This window comes from Varroa destructor, unplaced genomic scaffold (genome assembly GCF_002443255.2).
Source record: "Varroa destructor unplaced genomic scaffold, Vdes_3.0 BEIS01000003.1, whole genome shotgun sequence".
Lineage (NCBI taxonomy): Eukaryota > Metazoa > Arthropoda > Arachnida > Mesostigmata > Varroidae > Varroa > Varroa destructor.
The window spans coordinates 4999619-5022443 of record NW_019211456.1 but is presented as its reverse complement, the minus strand read 5'-3'; the positions used below and the strand labels follow the sequence as shown (position 1 = coordinate 5022443).

Here is a 22825-nt window from a genome sequence, read left to right as displayed (position 1 = left end):
ATTTTTCTGTTTTAGGTTTACTGAGTCGGGTTGAACCGCATGAATACTTGAGAATGGTCGTTGCATAGGCTGGAAGGTAGAAGCCTGGATAGCTTAAAGCGTAATGTATTTGCCTACTAATGTTAGGGATACGTTGCGGTCCAGCTTCGAACCCAGGCATAGACAGACTCGGACCCAGACTGGAGAGAGACTGGGAGCCAACGAGCCGCGTGATGTAATGCCTAGCGGCGAAATCGGAGGTAAAGCTCGAAATATAGAGGATCGAAGATGTACCCGATTGACCCTTGGTCGTCGGCACACGTACGAACCTGGATAATTCTAACCCGATCCGCAAGTAGAACGACAATACCGATCAAGTCTAAATCGCGCAGTTATTATATTTGTTTGCCCAAATTTAATACTAACCAGAATTAGACAAAATTACGATTATTTTAATGGCGCAATGGAGGCTAAATACGACAAAACACAGTTGTAACGACATTTACATTACATCGACCACTAGTTCAGAGTGGAATCCAGGCAGTGTAGTACTTAAGCTGAAATCTTAAAATTCAATTCTCACGATTACCATAAATATAGCACCATAGATAACGATAGGTCAATACCATAAACGACTGGAACAGTCAATGTTTTTACTCCGAAATAATAATGATAAAAATAACAAGTTGGGCACAGGCGATTTAAGCTAAGCCATGTTGATAACTACGTGATCGTTTCCCTCTGTTTTTATGCACAAAAAAAATGTCACGTTGCCTGGCCATCCGACTAAAAAGAACGAGCACAATCAACATTAGTAAAAGAGAAGGAGAAAATATCGCGACATCCTATGATTTCGAAGGCGATGTCGTTCCCTAAACGCCTGTCCTCCTTTCTCTTCCACCCCCCTACATACTCCCAAGTGATTCCTCCATGGCTCGTCCGCCGCTATCGATCGGCCGATGTTGATGGGGGTTTAACCTTTCGTGTTGAAACGAACGTTTTTCGAGTGGGTGAACGAACCCACCGTTGAAGCCGCTGTCGGCTCAATAAAGAAAACCCAACTTCACAAGCCCCCTATCGAGTAACAAACAGCATTAAAAAACTTTCTTGCCATTGCTGTCTATATGTCATCGCAACAACAATAACAGCGCATCGGCGGGGGCGGCCACTTACAATAATATCCACTTTGGACAATTGCAGTGGGCATTATTCGCGAACGCCTACGGTCAGCTGTCTCGTACCCGGCGGGGCGGAGAGCGGGGGCTACATCGTTACCGTCGCAGTTGTTGCTGTGGTTTATGCAGCTCCCTCTGTGGATGGCGCTGCTGTTGCTGGCGCGTTAACTTTCTCCCATACTGGTAGTTTGGCTGGCGCTAAATCGTCTGCTTCATTTAATGATGGCATCGTGGCCGGCCCCCAGTCATATGCTACACAGAAAGGGGCAGTAGAAAAGAAAGCGCATGTATATTGTGCTTATTGATGCTGTTGTTATTATTCGGGAGACACGCTTTCCTGTCGATATACTGTCTTACTAGCTGCCCACCGGCTGCCGACAACAGGCCCGAACGGTCGTCGTAGTGGCTTTGAGTGGCTAGTTTTTGTTTCCATTTTTCTTCCGCCTGGTTTACTCACCTGTCAGCCGATTCATTGCTGACCAATCGCATGTTCAGATTTACAAATTTGCATTGATTGCTATGTTTGGTAATCTTAAATCACTGTTCTTCTAATATCTGGGGGAGTGATGCTAGGACAGCATCGACAATAACAACATTAACAAACTCCAACCCTGCAAGCCCGGTAGACATCTTGCTTGAAGCGTATCACTTTGATTAAGTGAAATTCATACAGCGTAGAAAATACGGCAAAAAGCACAATTGCTATTCAGTAGGAACAGGTATAGCTTTACAGTTCTAACATGGTCAGAACTACAAAACGTGAATGTACTCTCTCAAGCATTGGGAAATAAATTTCATATTCCTTTCATTACGGCGCTGTCCTTTAGCTTACATTTTCCTTAGGTAGATCGTAGTCTGATATTACGATCGTCAGGAAATATACGCGATACATTTAGGACGCTTGACTCGGTTTCATACTGAATTTGATGATTAATTTAACGAATGAACATAACATGATCGGTGGCGGTTGCATGAAGGTGACTGCTTCAGTTTTACATAGGTGTCTTTTCATTATAGGAGTTTTCTTGTTGTTCTTTACGAAGATATTTTTTCACGCCGTTGTGAACATCCAAAGTGTCCAGGTAGATGAACTTCCCGCGCCGCCAATAACTTCTACTCTTCTAGGCCGTTTTACTTCCTCGTGATTTTTATGCATTTTATACGAATCAGCTGTTTACCACCTATAACATATCTATCCTGTATTCTAAATTTTACAAATATAAATATTATCCACTTACCGCTCGGACTATCATTGTCACTAAAAAAAAAAAAAAAAAAACGTGAAAATATTATCTAACGACATTTATTCATTTTTATCACTTACTTGAGTTGGTTACACATTTTATGCAGACGCCATCCGATCCCTCAAGTTCCGAGTTCAACTATGTTAAATACGTTCTTCTATAACCCGACAAGCGTAATATACCAGACGGATTCATCTGGCCAATTCAGTGTTTATGACAACATTAACAAAAGGCTCAGACTGTCGGAGTAATGATTTTGCAAAAGCCCTAGCTAACGTCGTCTATTGAATAATGGCATTTCATTATTCGAGTAACTTTATTATGTGTATGTGACGCTCATTGTTATGACGACGATAAACGGCCGACCATCATTTGATGCTCTGATAATTGGTAATACAAATATTTTGCTTCATGTCTTCAAATTCAATGTCGATACATTATATTTCATCGAACAACTGCTTTGTAAGCTAGAATCGCACTTACTTTTTAAAACAATCAACTAACAATATTGAATATAGTATGCGGCGAGACCCACGTAGATTGGCGAGTATTCAACTAATAAACGGAAAAAGACCGCTACTCTCTACCACTAGATGTTACAGAAATTTTGTCTCATGTATAAAACTCTTCTACTACGTCCTGTTACAGTTAGCCTTTTGTAGAAAGGCTTTTGTAGAACGTTCGCAGTTATCCACTATGTTCACGGACACAGCAACCAATCTCTGGATACCCTTCTCTAGGGCACTGATTTTTATATATTTTTACACAGCATTAGTTTCGCTCTCATCTACTTTATCTGTATAGAGGTAATTTATCTGCGATTTCGATGGATCATTTACATACATGCGGCGTATAACCGCATCGTCTAGATTGGCAGAGTGGTATTGAAGCTCTGAGTCCAGGACATGGCATAAGTAGTCCTCATAGAAGCACGTCACGTTGCTTCCGAAACTAAACGAGCGATTACCCTGACGCTCAGTGCGATAGATTAATATTCATGACGGCCTATAGCAATATTTGTATTAGAAAAAGAATGATACACAGGGTACTCTCTGGTTTGGCCTTATCTTTATTTAAATGCGAAGCTTCTATGATGAATGGAGAGAACCAGCTGGTTCTAGTTTGTCCCCTATCAGACTAGTCATCGCAGGACATTCACAGAAGCGTCCGGTAAAAAAAGCTGGTTCTAGGGCCAGTGAAACGTAAGAGTATATGAGGCGATGAAGCGAATCTGGGCCTAATTTGTTTGCGACTCTTTTTAGATTCCTAATTCCTGAGGACGTAATTCTGCGTTTTGACAGTAGCATTGATTTATTATCCAAACGATGGATTCTGGCCACAGTTACAAACGTTTGCTTCTCCCATAGGGTTTCCCATAGGGCGCGTAACGACTATACCGGACATGACACTGACTTCCCCACATTCTGTATACCCCTCTGGCATTTAATTATACATACATATATGTTAACGTTCTATTGCGTTATTCGATTCACTTACAATGAGTTCTGTTGATTTACCGTTTTTCTGTCAAACTGAATGTTTAAACGACCCTTTAGCTCCTGCGAATGTCAAGGTCTCTCTGATTATATCATTATGATTGTAATCGTTGAATTTCAGGTAAGAAAAGAGCACTGAATAGTTTAATGGGACGCACTTCAATGGTGATTCGAACATGGCCCGGAGACATGGTGGTGCCGAAATACCGATTTAGCCAAATTGCCTATGACTAGAGTGGGTATAACCTCAACAGTTTGATAACCTGTACGTTCTCACGCTTTGACAAAAATCAACTTTGTCACTATTCGTCTGACTAGTCGATGCGGAAAGAAATAATCCGAGAGTCCGAACGTAAGTTGCCAACTGGCAACAGAAGTTAAACAACTAATATGAATTGTCCTTGACATCCAGGCATTGGCCCAGTGGTTTGCTGCCATTTTCGCTCGATACGAAACACTACTCGTCACTCCAGGGTAGTTAGTGTTTAACTGCTGCATGTGGTGGAGATAAAGAAGGGAAGGAACAAATTTCCTTAAGGACATCGAGTCTATTCTAAAATCTTTCGTCCGCTTTGAGCCGAAACCGATCGAGAAAATAGTTATACCAGTCTGGCTCTGATTTGTACTCAGAAATCTCTATAATGCAAATAATGAATAGCGCTTAATATTTGTGACCATTAACGATAATTGTAGTAGTTAAAAGTGAATTTGTTCACACGTTGAATATAATTATAATATATAACTATATCAGTGTAAATAGATGCAGCTACTATCTACTACGGAATATCCCCCTACTAAAACGCGCTCAAGTCATTTGTGCACCAGGTCCTGAAATAGGCACCTTATCCTTACTTATGATAAAAGCGGTTATTATGTGTATGACGACGATAATTACTATTGCTGTCATTACGACAGTTGAGCGGCCCCAGAGTTGCTCCTGAAGTTTGCCCTAAGGAAGGAGTGTAGGGATTTATAATTTAGGAGAGTACGATCGATGTAGTTGCTCGATGTAAGGTAACCAGCAGTAACTAGCAGTGGGTAGCAACAAAATTACTCTTCCGATATATATGTCATGTATTTTGGCATTTTATCTATCACACCTAATGTTCATTGTGTGGCTTCCGCGCTAGCGACATTAGAGAATATTTAGCTTTCTTTCTTTTTACTTTTATAGTGAACAAGGGCCCTTTTGATGTTTGTAACACAAGTTATGACTAAACTATAGGAGATCAATTACAGCCGGATAAGCATTGATCTATGGCTCACTCAGTTCGGCCATCATACGATTTCCAAGCATTGACAACCCCTTAGGTTTTTGTCCATTTATAAAGCGTTTGTTCCAGCAATTCTGGCATATCTATATATATAATAGATTTAGATTTATTTTATATATATATAATAGAGTCACTCTAACAAATAATCAACATGTGCACGTGATAAATCATACATATGTCTATGTTGTGTCATTAACACAAACAAAGGTGCTCAAATTGTCTTATGTTTTCTAGTATGTCTAACAAAATCTAACGGAGTTAAGTCGATGCTGATCGAAAAACATTTTTACGCCAACTTAAAAATAAGACAGGTAAAAATATATTCGGAAGAACGCAGGCATATACTAGCATGGTATGGAAAAATATCATATGGTACTTAGCCATCCTGGCAAAAATCAATAAAAACGAATTGCACCCGTAAAAGGGGGTAGGTGCAAACTGAAAGCTAGTTAAATAAATCAATATAGCTTCAGTGGTGTGTCATATCAATGACACTGGTGGTTTACGGATAATAAGCGGGGGGCGGTAAGATCCGCCGGTTAAAGGTCCCAGCTCAAACCGTAATTCTGTGTATTTGCTCCACGAAACACTGAAGAGCGCTCTGGTAGAAAAGAGTTGTCCCCATCTGAGTTGGCTAGATGATGGATGCACTAATGAAAAGAAACGCTTGGTCACCTCTCTTGCTATTTCTCACGGTGCCAGCTTCGAAGAACTTTTCCTCGTTCGGAAAATACCGTGGGCATTATGTAAAAGATTGTCCTGAGGCAACGACGAAAGGCCGCCCAAGCATGCGCAACTCGAACTTCGCCTTTGCCGCCTTCCGCGGCAAAACCACGCTGTAGTCAGGCTGGTTTACTTGAATAGAGGACAGAGTAACAGAAGTACAATGGCCTGGGGCAGATGACGAACTTGCAAGTTTATCTACGAAATCAAGGAGTTCCCCTTGGCTAAAAACATTTGAATGTTATCTACTTTTTTCAATCAAACAAAGCAAACTGCAAAACAGAATATATATTTTTTTATATATTTTATGATCTTATAGAAAAAACAGTCACGTATGGAAAAATACTGGTTATATTTCAAGTTATCAATTGTATTCTAACTATGAAGCGACAACGGACAATCGAGACAACCAGAAGCTGCACTTTGACATCCTAGGTGAGACCTGGAAACTATATATAAGCTTTCGTCGTTGCCACTTGACCGTGAACGTGAGGTATTTGGGATCAAGTGAAGGAGGAAGCTTCTCGAAATTTAGGCTGTAACAATGGCGACAATGGGGTGGGTGCCAGGTGTTCGGAGCAGGCGGTTCTAGATTACCTTTATCCTGGCCCTGTGCGTTCAGGGCAATTTTTTTGAGCAGGCATTGGTCTTGGTCGAGTTCTTACACGAACCGATTGCACGCGTATTACCTCTAGTGGTAACGCATCGGTTTCAGGCTCGACGACTCTGGATTGCGTGTATCGACGAGTAAAAAGCACCAGCTCTGGTTTTCTTCTACAGTACATGAAGCATATCAATTCAGCTCGAAGATACTATGTAACGATAGAAGATGCTCCAGTAGAGACTGTGGTTTTTTCCAAAGACAAAAACTCTGGCAACGTATAGAGCGTCTACTAAAATGTATGTAGAATCATTGTAAGACACATTATCTTTGAAAGCTTCTTAAAGTACTATGCGTCTCAGCAATCACTTACATTATTCAGATCTCAACTAGATGGTTTTATGAGAAACTTTGAGCAAATCTGTTTACAGTACGTACTAAACATTGAGTCCTTTTCCGTACGAAAAGCTGCAGCCGTAACAGACGCCCTGCGTCCAGTCTATGAATTGGGCTGAGTTTCGTGTCGCCCATTTCATGACCGTCCGCGAGTCCAACCCACCGTAGCGCTTTTTAGCAGCGTTATAATGTCTCCGAAAGACGAAGTTTCTTACGCACGAATTCCAACCGCAGATTCGTCTCCTCTCTTGGTTCTTCCCTATATGTATATAGGGATATAGATTCCCTATATAACTCCGGCAAAGTCCTGATCTGGTAACCGATCTGAATTTTTTGGACGTACTGAATAACGCTTGGACTGAATAAGGTCTGACAGAAGAGGAAGTTTTTATAGAGACAGCCGAGAGCACGACTGGCCATTTACATGTGTCAGTGGCGCGTCTCCAGAGAGTTATATGATACAGTAGACAAAAATCTGGACGGAAGCTGAAAAGCGTTTGTTATTGTGGGAGGAAATAAAACAGTTCGACGCTCAAACTTTAATAGCACCTATTTCAACAGATGAAATTTGTCTAATTGTCTACTGTCTATCACACGCTATCGTAGTACGCCAAAATTCCGTAGTGCACCGTCCAATTCACGCGGATCAAACGTGAGTAAAGGCTATGAATATAATTACGTCTTTTAACTAATGGCCATTTTGAATTTCATAAATGTCGTTTTTCGTTTTCGAACATTCGTGCAGACATTTTGTGGCTTAAATAGATAGATAGATAGCTCATTGCTGGTCAATAGTGAGTACGAAGTTTTTTTATAGAGTTGGCCGCTTGACGTCGCCGATAGCAAACTGTCGTAGCGCCAATAAGAAAATTTCAGTTGCGCGCAGAAATAAATCCTCCTGACAAAGTTCTGAATGGAGCAAACTAACCTATCAATTCATCAAAAGATTTTATCTGTTAGCGTACCTTTCGCCCTACTGTGCGTCTCTGTATATCGTTGGCCAATCTATTTACTAATCGTATCGACCATGGCCAGCCAACGACGCTGTCCATTCTATCAGGTAAAAAAAAAATTACGTCAAGGTCATCTTTTTCTTGTGGGCAGAAAAATGGATTAGCTACCATTAATCACTTTTAATCTAATGAGCCTTTCTAACTGGGTTTGCAAAGACCTAGGCTCTGGCCTGGGTTTATGTAAATCCGTTTTGACGCTTCTCGCTGTTTTCAGCCTGAGCATGTCAAACGCTACTCTTTCACGGGTCATATCTCATCTCATGTTCGACGATCCTTTTCTGTTCGAATCGAATCAATTGGGGCCGGCCCGGGGAACGGCGAGCTCACCCACGTTTTCGGTATAATAAAAATCGTGCACAGCGTTGCGCTCGAGTTGCAGCAGAAGTTACCTCACCTTATCGCACTCAGTTGACTTGATGAGCTTTTCTAAGTTCTGGACATTGTTGTCGTAACTTTGCTTCGCCATAGGACTTGGACTCTGTGTGCGCGGTGCTCATGGGTATGTGTACGCTTTTACGCCTTTACGTTTGTGTGACAAGGAGCACGCTTATCGGTGACGCAGGCAATCGCTATGAAAGGACAGCGGAAAAGAGATAACAAACCAAAGAGTTAAAATACAACCCCCTCATCCCATATCATGGCCATGTCTAGTGTTTTCACGCCGGGCTAATGTGCTATATGTGGTGACTTTAACGACAATGGCTTCAACAAATCTTCACATTTTTTCGGCACGGCAAAGCCCGTCGTTGAAGCTTTTCGTACACAGTGTGCATTGATTTTGCAATGCCAGTAACTGCTATGTGTGAGGTGAATTTTCCCTAATAATTAGGTAAATCTATATTTGTAAACTGATCTGTAAACAAAAAAAAAATTGTAGTATTGTCTGATATTCTGAGAGAAGCAAAAATATGAACGGTTTATGTAATCATAATGCATTATAATAAGTATTTAGGTAATTGAGTAAACTTGTTCTTATCTAGCGGTAAGTAAGCAAAAAGGTTCTTGCTAAAGATATGATTTTTTTTTACTTGTACACTCTATTCAGTTTAGTTAGTGCTACCATTGCTGACACGCATCGTCATTGATTGCATTTCTGTCTTTCTTCACATGCTAAAGTGGGCAGTTCGGAAATACTGCAGCCTGGTCATTGCCCCATGATGGAGCGTTGCCGGCATTATTCCATCAAAAAAAAGGTTCGTTCTGCTCAATAAAAGAGGGCTCGCAACACTTGCTAATGAATTTCGCTCTGGACTAGACGCAGCTCCAACACGTCCAACTCTGCAACATTTCGTCGTTCGTAAAGACAAGAGGCAAGTTCTCAAAAATTTGAATAACGTTCCCAAAAAGACTAACGGTAGTAAAAGGAACACTGGAAGACAACAGCACGATAACATCGTGTGCGATATGCCTCCAGCATGGGGAGACATCCCCGAGGGGACCGATGCGCGTACTTTTTTTCTCCACTACGTAACGCTAATAGGACAGGGTCACAGGATACATGCCTAGTGCAGGCTTGTCACGTAATTGTTAATTATGAATTAGAACGAAAATATAGCTGATATAATGGAGGATATAGTGTAGATGCTGCAAAGAAGCTGCCCAAACCCGAATCCAAAAAAATATACACAGAATTCAAACGGTGGAAGACATCGACGGGCGTTTGCAGACGTCTTCGTCGAGAACCGATCAAGCAAATCATTGAAGAAAGTTAAACTGCAACGTAAATCCCGAGAAGGCGATGAAAATATTCGATTTTTGTATTCGTACAGTTGTCATTAAGTGTCCGAAGTCCTTAATATGGTCAAAGTTGATATGACACGAGGTGCGGACGTCAGAAGTGGCCTTGTTCAGCCAACTGAAACAGGTGCTTACATAGAATATTGACGATTTAATCGCATTGATAACAAGATACACAAGGTGGGTGTAACTGCAAAGATCTCATTCCTGATGAAACCAACTTCGTTTCTTGCATGACCACCGGGAATGAAAGTCCGTACTTCCGGTTAGTGCCGCCGGACCAAATCCAATGCCGGAAAAAAAAGCAGAGAAGAAGGTGAACGTGATAACATGCCTCTTTATAAGGGGTTCATAAGGGGTCGTTTTAGGCCTTCTCATTTACATGTGTTTTATTCTATCATTAAAATTTCTGTCTATGTGTTAGGTGAGAATATGCATAAGTTATGTGAAAATACATCTATAGGGTAGAGACTAGAACAGCAAGCCGTTTCTTGTAGAGCTTCCAAATTCTAGACCCATATTGTTCTAGAGGTTTCATTAGCGTGAAATGAAAAAAAAACGACGGAAAACAATACATTTCCAGTTATTTTCCCTCAAATATATTGTTTCTATGTCAAATGTCTTGCTGTATTTCCTTTGAGTTGGCTTCTTTCCAGGTAGAAAAAAAGGCATTCGCCGAAGCAACCGACCAGCGTTAAGTTAACACCGTCAGAAGTGTTCTATATAACGTATGCCAAATAAGCGCTAGTTTCGTATGGCATGTACGGATCATCGAGAGTAGGGTCGAGAGCGACACCTACTAGGGGAAGCAATTTTGATATTCCGAGTCAGTTCATCAGGGCTGCACGAACCCTGCGCGTCGGTAGGCTGTTCTTTGTATTTCCATGGTAATTAGCTTACAGCTAGCCACTGCTTTTCGATAACCTATAACAATACGCCAACTAAGAGTAAACAAACCTTGCTTGAATCTAAGAAACCGTCTTTTCATAGGTTTATGTGTATACGTGATAACTATAAAATTTTTCTACCTTGAAAGTCTTTTTACTCAGTGATGAGACATACAAGTCTTATGGACTGTCCAGTTAATTGATAGGGCCACTATAGAGCGCAAACGACTTTACTGAAAGGCGGCCATTATAGACCAATGAAAACTGGGAGCCATTTGAAAATACTTTGGAGAAAAGAAACACCTGACCATAACAATGTCAGTACACCGCATCAAGAAATGACCACGACCGCGTTATGTATTTTATACTGCCGGTTTATGTTGAAAATTCTATTTTGTATGTGCACTTGCTGTTATTGACAGTAAGCTGCCGTTGTTTCCTCAGAGATTTCTTCTGTTGGAAACCCGATGGGTTTATTATCAAAATGTAGCCAACATATCTGGCGACATAAATGAGAGTGATCTTATTGCAATCTACAATTTAACGCCGATCGTGCTAGCCGACAGCCCAGTGCCTTGATACGATATCTTTACTTATTTTTTGGGGGTATGTGCCTGCTTATTTTGGTGTAGTAATTAGTCTAGGTTCGAATCCGGGCGTAGGCGGACTTCGTTTCGTGCCGGGAGGCACCTATCGGATGGACTTTCAAGCAGCAATGCCGGACCTCTAACTCTTAACATAAAGATAACAAAAAAGGTCTAAAAATATTTTTAGCATGTTGGCTTCAGAAGTCTAGTATAGGACTATGCATATCCCTATGTGGCATTTCCTTTTATGTTTTAGTTGCGGCTTAAGTGCCGCACATAGTTCGTCAGCGATTTTCGTTCATCAAAAATAGTCTTTGTCGGCAGATAAATCTCCGTTTTGAAAACATCCTCAAGCCGAAAATGAGGATATGACCTTTTAAGATTTGTCCACTGTGCTGAAGAGTTGGTCGCCAATGGCGCTTTGAAGATTCAAGATTAGATAGTAATCTAAGAGTCCAAGATCTGTTGAATCTGATAGGTTCACCAAACATTTCTATCGTACCCATGTAATAATACTTCCGCGATATCTCCAAATGTGTGTGGTCACTCTTCGAAACTTCGATTTAAGCATAACGCCAAGTCGCAAAAAAAACATTATTGTAATGTTCTGCATAATTGGACCTTTCATTGCCGAGGCACACTTACCTTCTGTTACACAGTAATGTTTTAAGTAAAAGTATGTTATTATCGCATCGCATTTGATTCGTTTTTCCTGTTTTACCCATCCATATGCTATACGGTTGTGCTCTATTTTACGTTACCTATGAGTAGGGAAACCTCCCACGCCTTTTCAGATTTAAGTCGGCCCATCCACTCATTACCGGCGTTGCTTGCTGCGAACAGCATTGGAAGCAAGTGCGGAGAGACCCGGAATCAAAAAAGAAGAGAGGAGGGTCCTGGGAAAGAGGGAGAGGGAAACTGTGGAAAGAGCTGGGGTCGAGTGGGCTGTGAGGGAGAACCCCGAAGAGGTGCAGGAGAACGTGTGTAGCCGCTAAGATTCCGCTTTCCTATGGAAGTTGAAAGTCTTTTCAAAACCTCCTCTTACTATTACTTGTTTGTTATTTTGACAAGTAGTTTTTTTGTCGACCAAGCAAAGTAGTTCAAAGAAGTTGCCATAGTACTTCTTAGGAGCGATTTGGACAACAATAGCAACAATGCCGGTAACGTAACCGCGATCGCTCTGCTCGTTTCGAAACGTACGCGCCCAGACTGAAACGTTTAGACTGCTCGATCTAATTATCGCTAAGAATGATACGCAAAGGGTTGGCTACTATTTTTGTCAGAAAACAAACCAGCAAACCAGTGAAAAACATTAAGAGATTAAGTAATATTTAAATAATTGTAGAACTGTTTCGGTACAAACGGATGAAGTTACCGTTTCGGCCAATATATAATTTGCTGGCATTGAACGTTATTCCCTATCGCCTATCGGAATGGCATATGATTGCTATTCCCATTAAACATAGAGCTCCACTGCCGGTAAGCGTTGCTGTTTCGAGTAGCTGGCAGGGCTTCCTGACACGAGATGAGGTGTATCTTCTCCCGGCATTGAGCCTAGGTTTACCCACGCGTTCTTAATTTTAGCGAGTTAATATCTTAGCGACATGAGAACAACGGCCTTTGTCTGTGAGTAGCTTTGCCTAACCCAACTGATATCATCTTCAAACAAAAAGACTACTTCGATAGACCGGTTATGGCTGAGGAAATCGAGTAGTTAAGCTCATAGTTTATATGAAGACCTAAACGGCTAAATATACAGACCGGTGCCTAACGGATACAGCCACCGTCGCCGCCTAAGCTGTATAATACTATGAAATCGACACCGTGAATTAAATAAATTTGAGTTTGAACTGTGTATGCGCGAAACTGTCTACAACGGCATCGGATACTTATCAATCTTTAACATCAATGATGGCGTTATTCTGCTAATTTTTAAGGTACTGTTTTTTAATTATCAGTAAAAACCGTATGACAATCTTTATTTATCATCATTGCTACTATGATGATTGTGACATAGATGATTATCGGATATCACTATCTTGTACCCGCATACTTACAAAATGACGGAGTTGCAGTTGTCATCATTTCTCAACAATAATGATGTTTCAAGCCACGACTCCCCGTTGCTTGAACTAGTCATCAGTCACTTACTTTGCTGCATTGTGGCGTATGAAGTGCTCATATTCTTTTCTTCAATACATCATAACGTGAGCTGATGAAGTGTTACCTCAGTTTAAGCAGCAAAGATATCGCGTTGCTATGATTTCCTCATGGTCACATTTCTTGCTGCACAGTTAGTGACAGTATTAAGTGACGACCAGATTGATGAAGCTAACAACGAGAACGAAGATTTTCGTGATGTATTTGCTACGGCCGTTGTTACCGCGATTATGGTTTTTCTTGCAGAAAACGACTCAAATGGAGCGCGGTGACTGAGAAGTAGATATGAAGATGCGTCCGCATGTTTTCGCCCTCTGCTGGGCAAATATACGCATTGAAAAAAAGCTGAATATAATAACACGAACGGAGGGGGGCAGTTTCTCACCGAAGTATTGCAGCACTACAATAGCACTATGGAAACGATGACAGAACTATTAGATTTAGAATACAGCCTGTCAAAATGAAGAAAGTAGGAATACGAGCTGAGGTCCACATGTAAAATACTCCTGATCGTCAAGTATCAAAAACTGCAGTGCAAAATTCCTTGCTATGGTGTAGTGGACAGTATAACCGGATAGGCGATATTACCGATAGAAGCTCTAAAGAGGTTGCTTTGAAAAATTATTGGATTTGTAAGGATGTACAGCTTTGTTTTCCTAGTTACAAAATTGCTTAAAGATCATGACTACGACGCGCAGACTACTGCTTAGGATCAAACTGCGATAGCCTCAGCAAGAGGTTGGTTAACTTTTTCAGTTAAAAAGCTTTAAAGCCACGAACTAACTTGACAGAACAGCTGCCCTTCAGCAGTTGATTAAACAGTTTCAACCACGTAATGCATGATCAGCGTATCAAAAGCTCAAAAAAGTAGATCCTATGTCTCTTGGAAAAACTAGATGCCTGTTGGACTGAGAGGCACCATTGATATGGGACGGATCAACAAATCGCCGTAAGACATCCTTCCATCATTGAATATTTCTTACTAGCATACTTAGCTCTGTATTCATGTCTACTGACATACAAGGTTATCGCGTTATGACGATAGTAACAAAACTAAATCTGTAATCATTCTTTGCAGATTCATAAATGTGCACCAGAATTATGACTTATAGCAGTCCTTTCACAACTATCAACGAACTCCAGTGAGAGCCCCCTATGTTCGATATTTCGTAGCAATGAGCCGCGTTTCGTTGTCGTAACGAGGGTTTCCTTAGCTCAATAACGAAATATTATTGTCGTCACAGGATGACTTACAGAAATAGCATAAATGATCTCAGGTACAGAGGAAGAAATGCGTGTATGTATATGCCTAACCAGTGTACGTTTCAAGTAACGGCCATTGCTTCAACCATAACGACACTGGAACGCTGTCATGATGAGGCGACTATACGCTGAATGTACATATTGAGTAGGAGTCTGCATAGATGTCGCGCATGCATCTGAAAGTGATATATATATACATATATATATAGAGGATGATTTAGCTTGTTGTTGTAATTGTTTCACTGCAAAATATATAGTACCAAAGCACTTACATATATGACTTGATAAACGGCTTGCCATTCGAGTTTAAAGCAATTTAAAAATCAGACATAACTACTGTGACCAAAATTGTACTAATATCACCTACGATTGCAGAGTTTGATACACAGGTGTTGCCTGCTTCTTGAAAAGTTTGTATCGCACGCCAAATAAGTAAATCCGTTCGCGGGAACTCTAGTAATTATATGTCTGTTAAGGCTTCCATTCCTTATTGATCCGTTGATCCAGAAGGGAGGTCAAGTAGAATGTGGGTTTAATTTTCGCCATTTTCCAGCCATGACTAATAATAAAGGTCTGATAGGCTAAGATTTTGGAAAACTAGTATCGTTTCTTGATGCGTGGCTTTTGCTATCAGATACATCAAACATTTATGGGTCGAAAAGTACAGTTTCAATTGTAGCTTCAGAACCGCTCTTTTTTTTAAAGAAAGTTTTCTCCTGTATTTTAAATGTCGTGCCCTTCATCTTAATTTCGTCGCTTGCGCGCCGTGCTTCTCTTCTTCAGGATAGAGGGCGCTTGCTGCAAATGTTGGCCATTCTTGCTAAACATGTCCGCGTATGAGATCATTTCCATGCTGAATGCCGTTACCGTATTTGCGAGCGGACATTTCGGATGACCAGGGAGAAGAGCGACGGCCTTAAGCTATCTAACTGAATGAAACCTGTCGTTTGTTCGACTGAATTTCGCTTCACAACACCGCTATTGAAAGTAATTAGGTTTTTTCCAAAGTATTTTCTTAACAATTTTGTTTGGAGCCCCAGTTGAGTAAACTTGGTCAGCACAATCGCTTTCAAGTCGGAAGCGAAGCCGGTTTAATATCTATAAAGACCGCTAAAAGAGTCAACTTCGTTTGGCTAAGAGCACTGAGTCTTATTCACAGGCATTCTGTTCGATTCACCGTTGTCAGTCGGTCACCACGCAAGCCATGCTGTTCGTTAAGCAGGGTATCTCGGTACTGCAGGTCGGCAGCGAGGCAACAAATAAGGACGAGTCCTGAGAGTGTAGACACGCAGGTTTTTTTCGTTATTCCTCAACAGCGCTTCGGATGTGTAAAGTTCCCTGACTGTTTCGAAATCTCGACCATTAAACAATCCCTTTATGCTTTAAAAATTTGCCCTTCCTTTACACAGACCGTAAACAGAGTCGCTAAGCCATGATATGTACGATTGCTAGAACTTCGACTTGCAGGAATATACCTGCACGTAAATGAACCACGTGGACATTTGAGAGTTGACATCTTTGTTTCACGAACGTCTGATGGATGTGCTCAAGCAGGGATAGGCTTTATGTTCTCCTGTCATGACTCCTTCCATCGACTGCATTTGTCTGGCGTGCTGCATAATATGTTTATGCAGACATGTGATGAATATTCAGAAGTCAATAAGAATCGTATAAAACAAGACCTGTACCTATAAGACGAGACGCTTCAAAAGAACGTCTATACATGAGCGTTTCATCTGTTTATAGGGCTTCCTCACACAGCTCGCCCAACTCCTACTAAATTGGCACAATAGGAATTATTTTAATGAAAAAAAAAATGTAGGCATTCTCTTGAGAAAATGAGGATGGACTAAACAGAGAAATACCGCCAGAATGATGATTTTTGTGGGTGTATGCATTGGGCCGTTTTTGTAATGGGACATGAATAAGCAGGATGCTGAACCAGATGACGAATGTTCTTCAGGATGATAAAGGATAATTTAAAGAAGTAAAACAAAGGAAGTTCTCTCAGAAAAACATCTGCTGCTGGCATCTTGTCGCTACTGCTTTTTTTCTCTGTCGCTGCTACATTGTGGTTTGACGAATCTCAATTTCAATGTAAAAAAACACGAGTAAAAAAGTCCCATTCGTTTGTCGTTCGAACAAAGGATGTTTTTATATGTAAAGTTGACACTAGACGGGACGGCACAGATGTCTTCAGTCTCTTAATATTACAGAGGTGTTTCCTACGAACAGAAAACCATTTAAAATTTGGTCAACTTAAAATACTTGTAGGAAGGTTATTCTTTGATCTCTCATTACTGCTCAAGGGAGTTACAGTTGAGATAATGATTGGAATGGCAGTGTGTTGACACTGGTAAATGCGTTATGTCTTCACCGATGAACCATCTGTCTGCCATGTGCACAAGAAAAGCACTAATTCATGCAAGATGATAAACAAAGCATTCATCTTCAAGTCACAATTCCAATCAGCCATATATAACTGTAGTATACCAAAATCTGTTAGATAGTGCTTTTGTCAGATTACATTTAATTCCTCAGGGCAGTATGTATATATCTACATATGCACTGTTTTAAGCGATTAAGTGTAATCTGACAAAAACACTATCTAATAGATGTATATATAGAGTGAAGAAGTAGATCGTTGATTACCCAGTGAGAATATATCGGCTGCTGAGAAGGATTCGTGCGCTTTAATCGCGCCATGAGTAGCAGCTGTTTTTTGTTTTCCGTCCGGAACGCAATGGCCGCTACGCTTTCGCTAACAGCCATTGCAATTGCGCTCTTGGCAGTCTCAGTGTAATAACGCTCTTGCGTCCTTCGTATGACGCTTCCCGATCGGCCATTTTCCGAACGTTTCGGCGCCGTCGCTGGAATCCCTAACAGTTCTGGCGCCGGCGCCCCTTCCTTCATCGTTGTAGTATACTCCCAGCATTTCCCTTTCCTAAAGTATTAACGGTCTGGATACAGAGACAAAGTAAGGTATATGACCGCTTGCCCAAATACAGCGCACGTCTGGTTTCCTTTATTTATCGGAGCAAAGGTTGTTCACTGTCGAGTGCAAGAACTGCAGAGGATTTCGAGATATGCATCGAAGGCATGCATCAGCGGGCATCAGCTGAGAAAACGTTTGTTTCAGCAAGTTAAATAGGCCTCGCAATTCGACTTGGAACTGTTCCGATAAGTTGGAGGTAATTATTCAGCCATGCGGCAGAAATGCTGGTTGATTGTCAGTTGAGAATTAGATTATGTCTAAGGGAACGGCAGTTTTGAGCCGGAACTGGGTCAGAGATAAGAGACATACGTAGTTAATGCGGCCGAGCATTGGCATATACCCATAATCGTAGATATTTCCCTCACTGTTGCTATATAAAGACCAGCTATCTACCATGTCAGTACTACTGTATCATCACGTATTTTTTCAATAGAGAAATATCTATATATAATATCGACAAAGTTGAACCAATAAACTTCTATGGTTTGTTGTATAGCAGTAGGTTCGTACGTGATGAAATGCTAACCTCAGTATCGTAAGGTACGAATTAGGTCTAGAGAATAGTAAACAAGCTACCTGATTTTAAATGCCCGAGCGGAGAAGAACTATTGTTAGGATCCATTTCTCATCAACAACGGTTATGCAATAAAATGGTTCGTGATCGCAAGAACAGTAGCTATGCTCATGAATCACTTTTAGGGCAGCCATTTGTTTTTTCTAGCCACCCTTCGGCATGAGATGCCTCACAGCTTTCGACTCTGAAGCACTACTACGAAAGCCGTGAACTGCTTGTTCTTCTCTACGAAATCTTTCTATGTAACCTCCCGATTTTGCTTTTTTCGTTTCTAAGTGTAAATATACCCTCTTGTGAGATCCTTGTAAAAATGTTTTGCGCAGATACCCACGTTAGAATACGCAGTCTATGTAAAACTTTATGAGACCAGCCTCGTTCCCGTTTCGGCCATCCGTAGCACAGTCAATGACGTACACAGATGGTGCATTCATATAAATACTACATTTACAACCAACACCTAATGAACCGCATAGATTTTTCAACCTAAGCCTATATAACTTTGTTTACTAACATGGATTGTATAGTGCATGTTGCTGGCGGGAGTTTTTAAATTTTCTATAATGTCTTCTCGCGGCAAATGTAAATTACTTAACAATAGCTATTAATGATAATGCTAATTGAATTCTACTTAATACTTCGAATTGTCGCACATCGCCGGCATATAGGAACGTGTAATTGCTGAAAATGAAGCTGCTGACATTTTGATCATTTTGACATGAAGATCACTTTGATGGACTGCATGTTAAAAGGTTGTGGTATCAAGCGAATAGTATTAAACATAATTCTTTGAATATTTAGTTTACGAACTATTGTACAACATATTCCTCTATAAAACATTTATATATATATATATATATATTGTGCAAGCGTTATGCCTGCCTAATGTCCGAATCCTAGCTAGATATTTTCTATTCCACGATAATGGCATTTAGAGAGCTTGACCTAGAATGTCCGTTTATGAAGCCTATTCACATGGAATGGATAGAGTCGATTAAATAAAGATTATATCTTACGCATCTAACCAGCGTTTCTACTGGATGACATGTATGTTTGACGATCTAAATATAGCAAATGTGAGCCTAAGCAATTGGCTCTAAGGTTCCCCGTTTTATGCTACAATTCTATTTTTTCACAGTAACATTATTGTTATGTCGCCGGGCGCTGGAGGCAGACACACCTATGTAAACGTAACGAGAATACATAATGCACTCTCAGCAACTATAATTTCTATGTAATTTTTTCTGTTAGCATTGATACCGCTAAGTGGCTCGCGCACATTTTTCTGGCCCTTCTGAGCTGTGCTAGTTCGTGATTCTGCCATCCTTCGTTTGCAGTCCAGCCCGCGATGATTTTCTGGTATCTCGAAGACCTTTCTAAAGAAAAATGATCGCGCTTTCGGAATTGAAGTAGCGATCAGCGGATCGTCTCATTTTTCGTCAACAAGGTGAAGAGCGGTTGGAGGCTACCGTCAATGAGCCACTTCTGATCGGCCGGACCATTCGTGTGCGTTCATTCTGGGTTGTCCAAGCACAGCCGCGTCTCCAGAGCTGCTGTTACAACGCTTGAGGTTGATAAAAATTCTGCAAGCAATTTAAAGGAAGCCATCTCATAAAGCAAATTTCAAGTGACGTGTCAGAGACATCTCAACACAATACACAATGGAACATTCAGCCCAAATTATCAGTTCTTGTCTCATCCTGACTAATAATACATCACAACCGAATAAATCCACAAAATCGTCAAAATGTATCCTAAAACATGTTCATAGATAGTTTGAGGTACTGTCATATGGACGTGTGGTGATCTGTACGCAACTGTTCTGGAAAAAAAACTTCGCTGGCTCTGTAACGCTTTTTTTATGTATCGACTGATGTCATCCTATTACACAGCTGCACGTAGATCATCACGGAAGTCATTCGCACTAATTACAATCGCCAAGAATCGGAAGAAACTCGAAATCAACTACTTCGAACATTGTTGTTCTATCACAGCAGTCAATACAAACACTAAGCTTCCGTTGAGCATTGTGATACTAGTAGCCACTGTCGGTCCTTCAAGTTATTTTCATCACATTGATCACCGCGTTGTGCGTATGGGCTTCAATCACATATAGGTTACGACCGAACTGTTCTAGGAAGCAATAAACAGTTTAACTTTGATTGTCATTAACATGTGTATCTTGATAATCGAAGAACACCGAGTGATGACGAATTGGCGGCGGCGGCGGCGGTAACGATGGCGATGCTCTCCGTTGTCGTCGCCGTCGAAATTTTCCCCGCGAGGAATCATCCCTGTCTCGTTCCGCATCAACTCGTCCTCTGCTATGGTGCAGAATGGAAAAAGCCAGTGAAGAAGCTGCAAATGTGGTTGTGAATGTGTGTGTGTTAGCGGTTTCAGGGACTAAATCTGCCGACAAACTATCAAAGCGGGGATGGCTAAAGGCAACATGGCCTCAAGCAAGACAGCCACTCAAGACAGAGATAGCCGTTTACTGTTGGCATAATCATAGCGCCGATTAGATCTAACACATCAATCTCATCCTATCAAGTGTTAGTGAGAACACAATGCAAAAATGAAAATCTAATTGACCCGTTGGCAGGCTGGTGGCGAACGACGATACGGGAAGCTAAAACAGAGACATCAGAAAAAGAACGAGGGGGCAGCAGCGGCAGCAGATAACGCTTTGCCTACTTCTTATAAAAAAAAGTGTACCTCATTCGCTGCCATTCCTGTTTAAGGCTATTCGATCAGGCGAATTGTAAATGTTTCAACATCTATGGGTGTGATTAGTATAGTTGGCCTTTGCTGGCAGCAGATGTCACTCTCAAATGAATGCGACCTATCTCTGCGTTTGTCATGAACACGACACAGCGAAAGCGAGACAGACGACGCTCATGATTTAATGGTCGCCCGTTCCGGGTCAGGACTTGAGAGTTATTGTTCAAAGATAAAAAATTTAAAAAAAAAACCTACAATTTCTGTCTATTTTATCTCAGCTCAAACAAAAAGCGGGATTTGGGAACTTGCCAGCTTATGGTGCCGAAGCGAACTCTGCTCTTTTCCTATATGTCTCGGAACTCCTTATGCTGATGCGTACTGTCTACACGACGTTATGATAGTTTTGAGCGGACATAAACATCGCAGAACGCAATAGCATAGATAGACTTGTTTTTTAGCAGACTGGGTCAGTCAGAATGGAAATAGCAATTATTATTTTGTGGTAACAATGTAACTTAGCGGTAAACGTACAGCAATCTTAGCCTCAGTTTTTTTCCAGCTAAAAGCTCTCTAATGAAAGTTAATAGGAGTCAGAACGTTGTGCTCTATTGAGGCATGTATAAAGACTATTCCATTCTTTTTGAACGCTAAGTTATTCACTAGTACGTAGGTTTGGCGAGCCCCTGGCGCAAATTCTAACAAGCCTAAAAATCGTCATTTGAAAGAACTCTGTATGTGGGCCCACAAATATGATCTCGCTTATAAGTAGCTGACCATGGTCGTGAGTGGTTAGTACGGACAAGAAAGACGGCGAAAATTTACAATGACTCGCATTGTCTGAAAGTTAGTTTGACCACTGACTGATTGACTGACTACGTACCGTAGGCAGAATTCATTCCTGTATATTTTCTCTTTCCATGAAGTTCTGTTGTGTCGCTCACTTTCCTATCAGGTTCCTAACATTTGGCAAATTTTATCACTAAATAGTCACTACAAAGTCCATTCCTAGTGGATTTCACAAGGACTTCACTATAAACACATGTTTTGCCAACATGCATATAATTTCTAGTAAGAAATTGCTTAAACCATTACGAAAGCCGACTTGTCTAAACGAAATAATAATAGTAGCAACAGCGTGAACAGGACATACAAACGTGTCACTAATCCGAATTTTTCGATATTGTATGAAAAAGTGTTAGGATAGCTTCGTTATCTAATCGGCCAATGCTATTCCATCTTGTTCTTATTCAAACCGCAACGGTTGAAGATGCTACACTGGTTTCCATTTATAATAGTGAGGATGTTAACAAAAACTATCGTCTTTTGACAATGTCGTACGAAGTTTGAGCAGGATCCTCCGCGCAGACGTCGAGAATAATATATGTTTCAATTGTATCGAAACAGCGCATAGCAGATTTTATATTTGCCATTTTTTCAGAACACGTTAGACAATGAGAGGCTAAACGGAGTATGTAGAAATGTAATTGTACATTTTCAACGATCTACCCAGCTGTTATTGTTAGGGCTGAAGCCCATCAGCGCAAGCGGTACTCCGCGTTGCGCTTGTGATCTGCTACACAGTAAGCCCAGTCACGTCCCAATCATTTTATGATCGAGACTTCATTTCCAACATAAGAATTTGTTACATAAAATAATTACTACTACAGTTATGAATGGCCATGCAAATCTAGACTAAGCAGTGAACATAGGTGTATAAGACAGAAGGCCAGAAAGGGTTGATTGTGAAAGTTCGGTTCATTTAAATAGAGTACAATGCCTTGAGAAATAAGTCGTTGCAAATATATGTTTACGAGTTTGATAAAATCTCGTCTCATATTAAAATATTTACCGCTGTACTTTTGTGAAACCTTAACCAGAATTTTCTAGCCATTTTCTGTCCCTAGTCCTAGGTCAATTAGCTGTTTTAATGATACTTCGATTTCATCTGATCTTGTGCTCTATTCCGAAAGTCTAGGCCCTCACGCCTAGCTGAAAGAAATATA

At 40.8% G+C, this 22825-nt stretch overlaps 1 protein-coding gene and 1 long non-coding RNA gene across 13 annotated transcripts in view; one reads left to right on the top strand and one right to left on the bottom strand.

The window, feature by feature from the left end:
- Window positions 1-22825, top strand: part of LOC111247688 (guanine nucleotide exchange factor DBS-like) — a 185127-nt gene that overhangs the window by 85309 nt on the left and 76993 nt on the right. The gene's annotated exons all lie outside the window — the stretch shown is intronic.
- LOC111247693 (uncharacterized) lies at window positions 13075-21961 on the bottom strand. Of its 4 annotated transcripts, none has more exons than XR_015325037.1 (3): window positions 21703-21961; window positions 14903-20459; window positions 13075-14711 (listed from the first exon to the last, which is right to left on the bottom strand). It is a non-coding gene; the product is annotated as an uncharacterized LOC111247693 (long non-coding RNA). The 4 variants fall into 4 exon arrangements; XR_015325036.1 differs by lacking the exon at window positions 13075-14711 and having other exon boundaries at window positions 14762-16760; window positions 17188-20459; XR_015325039.1 differs by lacking the exon at window positions 13075-14711 and having other exon boundaries at window positions 14762-17495; window positions 19381-20459.